Source organism: Mytilus trossulus, unplaced genomic scaffold, assembly GCF_036588685.1.
Source record: "Mytilus trossulus isolate FHL-02 unplaced genomic scaffold, PNRI_Mtr1.1.1.hap1 h1tg000678l__unscaffolded, whole genome shotgun sequence".
NCBI lineage: Eukaryota > Metazoa > Mollusca > Bivalvia > Mytilida > Mytilidae > Mytilus > Mytilus trossulus.
Genome location: NW_026963445.1, coordinates 65,161 through 75,599, shown reverse-complemented (window position 1 = coordinate 75,599; position 10,439 = coordinate 65,161).

Genomic DNA, 10,439 nt, shown 5'->3' with positions numbered 1-10,439 from the left:
TTTCTGAAATATATTTTTATGTTTACCTTTATATTGCTTATACCTCATGTTTCATATTCTTAACTTTTTAAATTATTACATGTGTCAGTATTTTAATTTTACAATAATCAACTATTTGATGTACAATGCATGTATATATTTGTTCTTTTACCTAAATATTTGTGTAGACTTGATTATCTGGTTCATTTATTATTTTGCTGTAGATTTATCCTTTTATTATATGTATATAATTGGACATTTATATATGACTTATTTTGTCAAATAAATTTATGTTAACAATTCTGAGTTACAAAAGTTGCCACACAGAAATAAAACATATGAAGAAACTTCCTGTGCAAGGAAGGGATGTTTGGAGCATGTGGAGTTGATTTTCCTCATTCCTAAGTTTGATAATAATAATAATAATAATTCTTTATTTAAAGAGGGTTACACAGTTAGCTATAAAGCTAATCTTCCCTGAGGCCCTCATGAAATACAATTAAATATAACAAACAATTACAAAATATCAAACAGACACACATACATGAATAATGAATATGGATATTGCTTTGTAGCTGTTGGGGTCTATATGGTTTATAGGTCGGGTTATATGATGTTACCCTTATCAATCATTCTATCATGTTGTCAACCATTCTGTCAAGCATTTAAATAGACTTTTTTTAGTCTGGAGGAACATTTAGTTTTTATCCTTGTCCTTCTATGTACGTAGTTACAAATGTACATTCCCTTCTCTAACATGTGTAACTTTAGTTTGCATTAATCTGTATTATCATAAAACTTTTCATAGTCTATGAATACACATCACTTCAATTTACATACACACAAACTTAGTCAACATTAGTTTGTATTATCATCAAATCTTTCAAATCTTTCAGGAGTCTATGTTTATTTTTGAGATACACATCAATCGTTCCTCAAGTACAGATCACTTTCATATACATTCACCCAAACTCACTCAACATTAATCTCTATTTCCATCAAACCTTTCTGTAGTTTATTGTCAATCCTGCGATTTTTGTTGCAGAAAGCTCGACACAGGGATAGTGATCTGACGGCGATTTTAGCTAACTTCTTAAAAAGTTTTTTATTTTAGAAGTTTCTTCCAGCATTTTTTTGACATGGCTTCCCCTCGTTTCTATTGGAGTAACAAGACCAAATATGGACCATCGGTAGATCTCATCATGAAGTATTACCAGATGCGGCTGTGTAGGATTTCATCATCCCCTGTAGAAGTTATTCCCCTTTTATTGTTTTTTTTCCGACATGGCCCCCCCCTCGTTGTTTTTGAAGATATCATGACCTTATTTGGACAATAGGTAGATCTCATCATGATGTATTACCATATGAGGCTGCTAAGGATTTCATTATTCCCTATGAGAGTTATGTCCCCTTGAAGCAATTTATTTCTTTTGCATTTTTCTCAAAAAGTATTGAAGATAGAATCGATTTGAAAATGGCAACATGTACAAGACCAGATGGCAATGGTAATAAACATATACAATCATTTTGTTGTTAACCCTTATAAGGATTTATTTCCCTTGAAAAAATATACACAATTTATCTCAAGAACCAAAAGTCGTAAACACTTGGGACCTACACCAATAATCATAAGTTCATGTGACCTTCAATTTGCACCCAAGGCCAAAGGTCACCAAGTGCAAAAAAAAATTACGCTGCAATTTTAAGCCTGCATATTAAGAAAACGATAAGAGTTTGCTGCATACTTACACCGTATAAAATGTTCCTCTCGATGAGATCTACATTTTATACACTGAACTCAAAAGTGTCCGACTTTCTGTTCAAAAGTTACGACGGGATGATTCTTAAAAGTATAAAATTGTGTGTATATCTTTTAAATGGTAACAAATAGCAACCTACTATAAACTGCAAAAATGATCAGTAGTTTAAGACCTTCAATTTGAGGTCAATATCAGGTCATGATGAAATTTAACATTGATCTTCAAAGTGTATTATGACCTTGACCTTGTGACATTTGAAAGGACAAGTGGTCTACATGTTTAAACAAATACCAAAAACATTCCATGGAAAAAACCACCAAAAAAACCCGCTTCAGGTTAAAGATTTTTGGTCCAGGTAGGTTAAAGATTTTGGTCGAGAAGTTTTTCATGAAGTTGAAGTCCTATCAGCTTGAAACTTGGTACCAATGTTCCTTGTGATATGATCTTTTTAATGCCAAATTAGAGATTATACCCCATTTTCACGGTCCACTTAACATGGAAATGATAGTGCAGATGGGGCATCCGTTGACTTAGGACACAACATTTTGTTATTGGTATAAATATAGATTTTGCTACCGTAAATTAAAAGCAGACTAGATACTATTGTTATATACATATGCACTTTAATATGGAAAGCCAACGGGGTCAAAATTCTTAATTCGTAACTTGTCAATTCGTAACTTGTAACTGTGTAAATTCTAAATTGTCAATTCGTAAATTGTTAATTTGTAACTAGTTACTGTGAAATTCATAATGCTTAATTCGTAAATTGTCAATTTGTAATTTGCACCTTTGTAGTTTCAACATTCTTAATCGGTAAATTGTCAGTTTGTTACTTGTAACTGTGCAATTTCATAATGTTTCATTCGTAAATTGTCGATTTGTAACTTGTATCTTTGTATCAAAATTCAACATTCTTCATTTGTTAATTGTCAATGTGTAACTTGTAGATTTCAAAATTCTTTATTGGTAAATTGTCTTTTTGTATATTGATGTTTTGTAACTTGTAACATGTGACTTGTCGATTCCTGAATTGTCGATGTGTGAAATGTCGAAGTGTTAAATGTCATCGTTGTATTATGCTAACGATCATTATGACGACAGATGGCGCTCGGCTTCTACTTCTGTGTATAAGCCTCCTTTAAGTAGGAGCACCGCCATATGGAATATATACCAAAGGAGTTTAAATCAATTATGTATAGCGCATACATTTAAAAGATAACAAATAGATAAATACATTCATTTTGTTTGTTTTATATGGCATGTATAAAAGGGACTCGGTTTTATATTGAGGTAGCCTCGTATAAACATGTTTGTTTACTGTACTGGTCACCATACCTGCAATGAGGTGTGTCACTTCCTTTATTAAGGTATATAGATGTGTCGCTGGAACGGGCTTTCTCTGGTCGGGTTGTTGTCTCTTTGGCACATTCCCCATTTCCATTCTCAAGTTTATTCCTTATCAACTTCGCAAATATATTACTGTCATTTGGCAAGAAATTTCTACTTAATATTTACCCGGGTCAAAACAAGACTAAAAACATGAAATATAAGACGGTGCTGGAAAAATACTAATATTGTCCTGGGCCCACAAATTTTGGACTCAATTTATAATGGCAGAAATGGTTTGACAACCATCATTCATTAATATTATAATCCCAATATTAAAATTTCAGAAAAGAATGTAATTATCTAATGATATGTTTTAATACAAGAAACAAATGGACGAACAGTCTTTATTTATTTGTCTCCTGAGTAATGAACATAAATCAGGAATCTGAAATACAGTAGTTGTCGTTTGTTAATGTAATTTATACGTGTTTCTCGGTTTGTTTGTTTTTTTGGTTTTTTTTATATAGAGTAGACTGTTGGTTTTCCCGTTTGAATGGTTTTACACTAGTAATTTTAGAGCCCTTTGTAGCTTGTTGCTCGGTGTGAGCCAAGGCTCCGTGCTGAAGGCCGTATCTTGACCTATAATGGGTTACTTTAATAAATTGTTACTAGTATTTGGATGGAGAGTTGTCTCATTTGGCGCTCATACCACATCTTCCTATATCTATAAAAAAAAATGTTTAATGATATCATATAAGTACTTTGAAAAACAAACTGAATAAAAAAATATGTTAAATGAGTCACTTGGTTCATGTATACTATATATCAAAACTGTGTTGAATATGCACTATTTTGTAATAAAATCTAAAGGAACCAGAAAACTAATCGAGGCCCTAAAATTTGAGATATTGTCAACCGGAATGCGAGAAAACCGCATATATTTTAATGGTCAGGTCAATAATGGGTTATGGTCAATAGTATGAGACCAGAACACATCTACAATCATCAATAAGCTTGAAAAAATACAGGGACAACCTGTGAGATTTATAACAGGAGAGTACAAATCCAGAGAAGTTGGTTGCGTCTCAAACACGCTCACCAAACTGAAACTACATGACATACAGACAAGACGCTCAAGTCAGAAGCTAATATGTCTGTACGAGGTGATCGCAGTGCTATAGAACTAAACAATTAAAAAAAAAAACTCGTCCAAAAAGAACACTAAATTGCTGTCAGGGGCCCGATTTAACAATGATCAGTCAAGAAATGTTGTGAACAAAAAAACAGATAAAAAACAACACGATGTGGTTTGAGATCTCAACGAGTAAAATACAACAATATTCTAACTAATTTTTCGTAAAAACAGTATTCGAATACAACTACATCGAAGAAGCGTAGTGCGTACACCGAGCGTTGACAGCCGTTCAGAAACTACTCTCGTGCATCGTCAATACATCGATGGCGCTCTATCTACCGTTGTATTAAAGCCGGTATTTGTATCCACAACGTTCTTATACAGATACAGATCTAAAATGATCATGGTACAAGATCGAAATATAGTAGGAGGTGTCCCCTCTATAAATATTTTGATGGCCATGATCGTTAAACTATGAAACTGTTTATTTTTTACTACACGCGTCACCTACATAAATTTGAGAATGGAGATGGGGAATGTATCAAAGAGACAACAACCCGACCATAGAGCAGACAACAACCGAAGGCCACCAATTGGTCTTCAATGCAACGAGAAACTCCCGCACCCGGAGGAGTCCTTCAGCTGGCCTCTAAACAAATATGTATAGTAGTTCAGTGATACCGGACGTCATACTGAACTCCGAATTATAATTACACAAGAAACACAAATTAAAAATCATACAAGACTAACAATTAAAGGCCAGTGTTCTTTCGAAATCTCAAACCCCCCTTCCTAATACTCCCAATTTTAAACAAATTGACGCCCTCTCCCTCTGACTTGTGGATACAACGAAGTTGTGGAGGGTGTAATGTTTTGATCCGTCCGTCTTTCTGTCTGCCTGCCTGTCCGTCCGTACGTCAGTCCATCGGTCCTGTTTCTTGTCATCGCAACTCCTCTCAAACCACACAACAGAATTTCATGATAATAAGGACATACCGTTAGTTTTCTCGTTTGAATTGTTTTACATTGTCTTATCGGGGCCTTTTATAGCTGACTATACGGTATGGGCTTTGCTCATTGTTGAAGGCCGTACGGTGACCTATAGTTGTTAATGTTTGTGTCATTTTGGGTTTTTGTGTGGATAGTTGTCTCATTGGCAATCATACCACATCTTCTTTTTTATATACTAAGTAGATTTGCATATCGACAAGAAATTACAATTCAATTTTTTTTCTAGAAGTTACGCCCCTTTGAACTTATGTGCTTCGATATACTTTTGCAACAGTTTATCGTTGCAACTCCTCTGAAACCACACCAGAGAAATTTCATGAAACCTTGAAGATAATAAGGACATAATATGTAGATGAATATATCGACAGGAAATTATGATTCATTTTTTTTTCTTATACAACTTTTTTTTCTTACAGTTTTTTTATTTCTCCAGTGAGAATGTGGGTACGTGGGGCATGTGAGCGCGCTCACTAAGGTTCTTTAATTTTATTTCTCCACGAAAATATTTGCACATTATTTGGGGTTTGGCCAAAGGAGTATGTATTTGGTCATTTTAAGAGTAAAATGATAGCCTGGGATCCTGGCTGACTGCTCGACAGAAGAGCCAGGCGGAATACAACCTGGTTCGTCAATAGAATATTAGGATTATATTGTTACGAATTCATTGCAAATGATTTTTTATTTTATATTTGACATGCAAATTTCAAAAAAAATAAGTATATTGATTAACATCGTGAATCATTTCAGTTAATTAACGATTGACAACATGTTAGATTTAGTAAGGTTGCCGGGCTATAAGGAGGTGTGGCACCAGGTGGGGTTCATATCGGGAGTACGGGACATTAAGCAGCTTTTGAGATCGAGGGACTCGTGAATATTTTGGTCTTTTGGTTGTACATTTTTATTGTAGGAAATCTGGTAGCGGCAATTTTTAAGCTTCTTGACCAGAAAAATTCAGTAGGCATATATATTAATACATAAAATTGAGAAAGGAAATGAGGAATGTGTCAAAGAGACAACAACCCGACCATATAACCGACAACAGCAGAATATAAGACATATGTCAGCCCTTTCCTGTCAGAATAAAATGGTCCGATAATAGCATTTTATGATTAATAGAAATCGTTTATTACTAGTACCTGAGGTTTTCAGTAATGATGTAGCCTTTTAAAGCCGACTATATGGTATTAGGTTTTGTCATTGATGAAGGCCGTAGGTTGCCTATAGTTACTTACATCGACTTTATTTGTACTTCGCGTTGGTGGATAGTTGTCTCATTGGCAATCATACGGTTTATTACCACATCTCTTTATTGTATATACCTGAATAATCCAGTCGTAATATTTCACTGACAAACGACTATTTCATTAACCCCGTAATTAGGAGAGCATCAATTACGTTGAGGGACTGAACTACTCGGGATGTTTTTTTTTATCTAGTTTCCGTTCTCGAACGAAAGTCAACGTCAGTAAACAAAATAAAACTGGGATCCTGTAAACATGCAATTTTTGTTTTGCTTTTTTTAGGCGCATGTGCTGTAATTAATGGATTAAAATTACTATGGAATATATTCCACATGGAGGTACTCCGACTTACAGGAGAATTATACACCGAAGAAGAAGCCGAGCGCCATCTGTCGTCATAATGATCGTTAGCATAATACAACGATGACATTTAACACTTCGACATTTCACACATCGACAATTCAGGAATCGACAAGTCACATGTTACAAGTTACAAAACATCAATATACAAAAAGACAATTTACCAATAAAGAATTTTGAAATCTACAAGTTACACATTGACAATTAACAAATGAAGAATGTTGAATTTTGATACAAAGATACAAGTTACAAATCGACAATTTACGAATGAAACATTATGAAATTGCACAGTTACAAGTAACAAACTGACAATTTACCGATTAAGAATGTTGAAACTACAAAGGTGCAAATTACAAATTGACAATTCACGAATTAAGCATTATGAATTTCACAGTAACTAGTTACAAATTAACAATTTACGAATTGACAATTTAGAATTTACACAGTTACAAGTTACGAATTGACAAGTTACGAATTAAGAATTTTGACCCCGTTGGCTTTCCATACTTTAATGGATCTACCATCTGTCGACGCATGTATCTTGACGTTGAACAAGGTAATGGTTTTCTCTAACTGTTTATATGACGTCTTTCCACTACATCCATTTATTGTATGTTGGATCTGATTGATAATTTAGTCTTGATGCACGATTTTTGTCGAGCCTACAACTTTTGTTGCAGAAAGCTCGACATAGGGATAGTGATCCGGCGGCGGCAGTGTTAGCTCACTTCTTAAAAACTTTATATTTTAGAAGGTGGAAGACCTGGATGCTTCATACTTTGTATATAGATGCCTCATGTTATGAAGTTTCCGTCAGTCACATGTCCAATGTCCTTGACCTCATTTTCATGGTTCAGTGACCACTTGAAAAAAAGTTAAGATTTTTTGTAATGTTGAATTCTCTCTTATTATAAGTAATAGGATAACTATATTTGGTATGTGCGTACCTTGCAAGGTCCTCATGCCCGTCAGACAGTTTTCACTTGACCTCGACCTCATTTCATGGCTCAGTGAACAAGGTTAAGTTTTGGTGGTCAAGTCCATATCTCAGATACTATAAGCAATAGGGCTAGTATATTCGGTGTATGGAAGGACTGTAATGTGTACATGTCCAACTGGCAGGTGTCATATGACCTTGTCCTCATTTTCATGGTTCGGTGGTTATAGTTAAGTTTTTGTGTTTTGGTCTGTTTTTCTCATACTTTATGCAATAGGTCTACTATATTTGTTGTATGGAATGATTGTAAGGTGAACATGTCTAACGGACAGTGGTCAAAGTTAAGTTTTTCAGTTTTGGTCTTTTTATCTGATACTATAAACCATAGGTCAACTATATTTAGTGTATGGAAATATTTTATGAATGATATATTAGTCGCGCAGGTTTTATTTGACCTTGACCTCATTTTCACGGTTCATTGCTCAGTGTTAAATTTTTGTGTTTTGGTCTATTTTTCTTAAACTATAAGTATTAGGTCAACTATATTTGTTTTATGGAAGCATTGTTAGCTGTACATGTCAGCCTAGCATGGTTCATCTGACCTTGACCTCATTTTCATGGTTCATTGGTCTGTTTAGTTATCTTGGTTAATGTAACGTTTATGTGACAGTTGTAATAAAGCTTTATACTTAGGACTATCAACATAATATCAATGATTAGTAAAGAAGGCGAGACATTTCAGTGTGTGCACTCTTGTTTTTATTGGCTTTGAACTAGCTATCACTGACTGCGAGTCTTCTCAGATATGTACTTTTTGTTGTTGGAATGTACAAGTACCATGTCAGCTCCATGTGTTTTGTTATATGTATTTAGCCTTTTTCAACACAATTTTATAAAATTGAGAATGGACATATAGTTCGTTCATATGCTATGCTGTTACATCACTGTCCGAATTAAGGGTATGATTGAGATTCCGCTAACATGTTTAACCCCGCCACATTTTGTATATATTTGTCTGTACCAAGTTAGGAGCCTCTAATTCAGTTGTCGTTTGTTGCTGTGTTAAACATTTGTTTTTCGTTCAGTTGTTTTTACATTAATATACATGTAGTTTTGTCGTTAGGTTTCATATTTGTGATTTTGGGGTCTTTCAAAGCCGACAAAGCGGTATGGGCTTTGCGTATTGTTGAAGGCTTTACAGTGACCTATAAAGATCTGTTAATTTCTGTGTCATTTGTTCTTTTGTGCAGAGTTGTCTAATTGGCAATCATACCACATCTGTGTTTTTCTGTTGGTTTTTTTTTTTTTTTTTAAATATGATCGCATACAAACCATCAAAGTTTGAAAGATATTTGTCAAACAGTTTCACAGCATTTGCGTTCAAAACGCCTTGGGCAGTTGGAGTGACGGATAGATACTGTTACTATATATATATCTATATTCAATAACATTTCAGTACATGCACTTGTTTCTGTCAATATGTGGTTTACTATCCATACCCGTACTGGAAAATCCAAAAATAATTGTGAAGCTGTTTAGGGAGCTACCATTTGATTTTTATGGGGGGGGGGGCAAAATAGGCAGGACAGGAGTTTTGAGTAAAAAAAAAAGGCAGGATGAGACAATTGCAAAAAAAAAAAAGTCAGGACGACAAGTTAGGTAAAAAAAGTCAAAATAAACTAAAAAAAAAAGGCAGGCCCGAATAGAGTGAAAAATAAAAAGGCAGGACAGAGGTTACAGCTAAAAAAAATGCAGGACAAAATTTTTCATCCTAGCCCCCCCCCCCCCCCCCCCCATAAAAATCAAATGATAGCTCCCTTATTTCATTACGTCATGTAGATATTATGCGTATAAATATGTGACAACTTAACGAATCGAATATGTATGTTGTTTATACAGAGCAAACGCCACATTTATTTTTACTGTACATACAATTCTTACTTTATGTCAACAATGTAAATTTTAGAACTGTATTTTCTTCAATTTAAGAACCTTGCTAAACTGCAAAAAAGATATGTTTTAGGAAAACAAAGTTCTCAATCCCAACTTCGAAGATATTTATAAATATCTTGTTTTGGACTAATTGGTATTTTTTGCAATTTATTTTAATGTTATGATAATGTACTTGTTACTTGCTTCATGTTTATATTTAAAATCTATTTTCGATGTTAGATTAAAGTTTTTTTTAAACGCGACAGGAAACCATAAGAAACCGAAAGCATTTTTTTAGTTTTATTTTATTGCAAAATCTGCTTAAAATAATCCGAACAGTATACTTTTTCTTAAAATCCATCTTAAATGTAACTGTATTATAAAACTCCTAAATATGTGCTTGTTTTGAAAACAATTAGTACAATTTATTCAGAAATTTCCATATTTTCTTCATTGATACAGGATACCATAATCGTTGTATCTTGATGTTTTAGCCAAAAAAATGTATTTATATTTGGTCTTGAAATTCCAGTTATATACAATTTATTCCAAATCATTGGCAATGTAAAATTCTTTAAATTCAGTAAAGAAAAAAACTTTGAACTTGGAATTAAAATCTTTAAAATAGGCACCATGTGATATTTGTGACCTGTACACCATCTACATGGTTTCCACATTTTAACCTACTTTAGTGTGCTAAAATCAATAAAGTACTTCCTTTCAAGTCATGCATGGTAAAAGTTTACTTC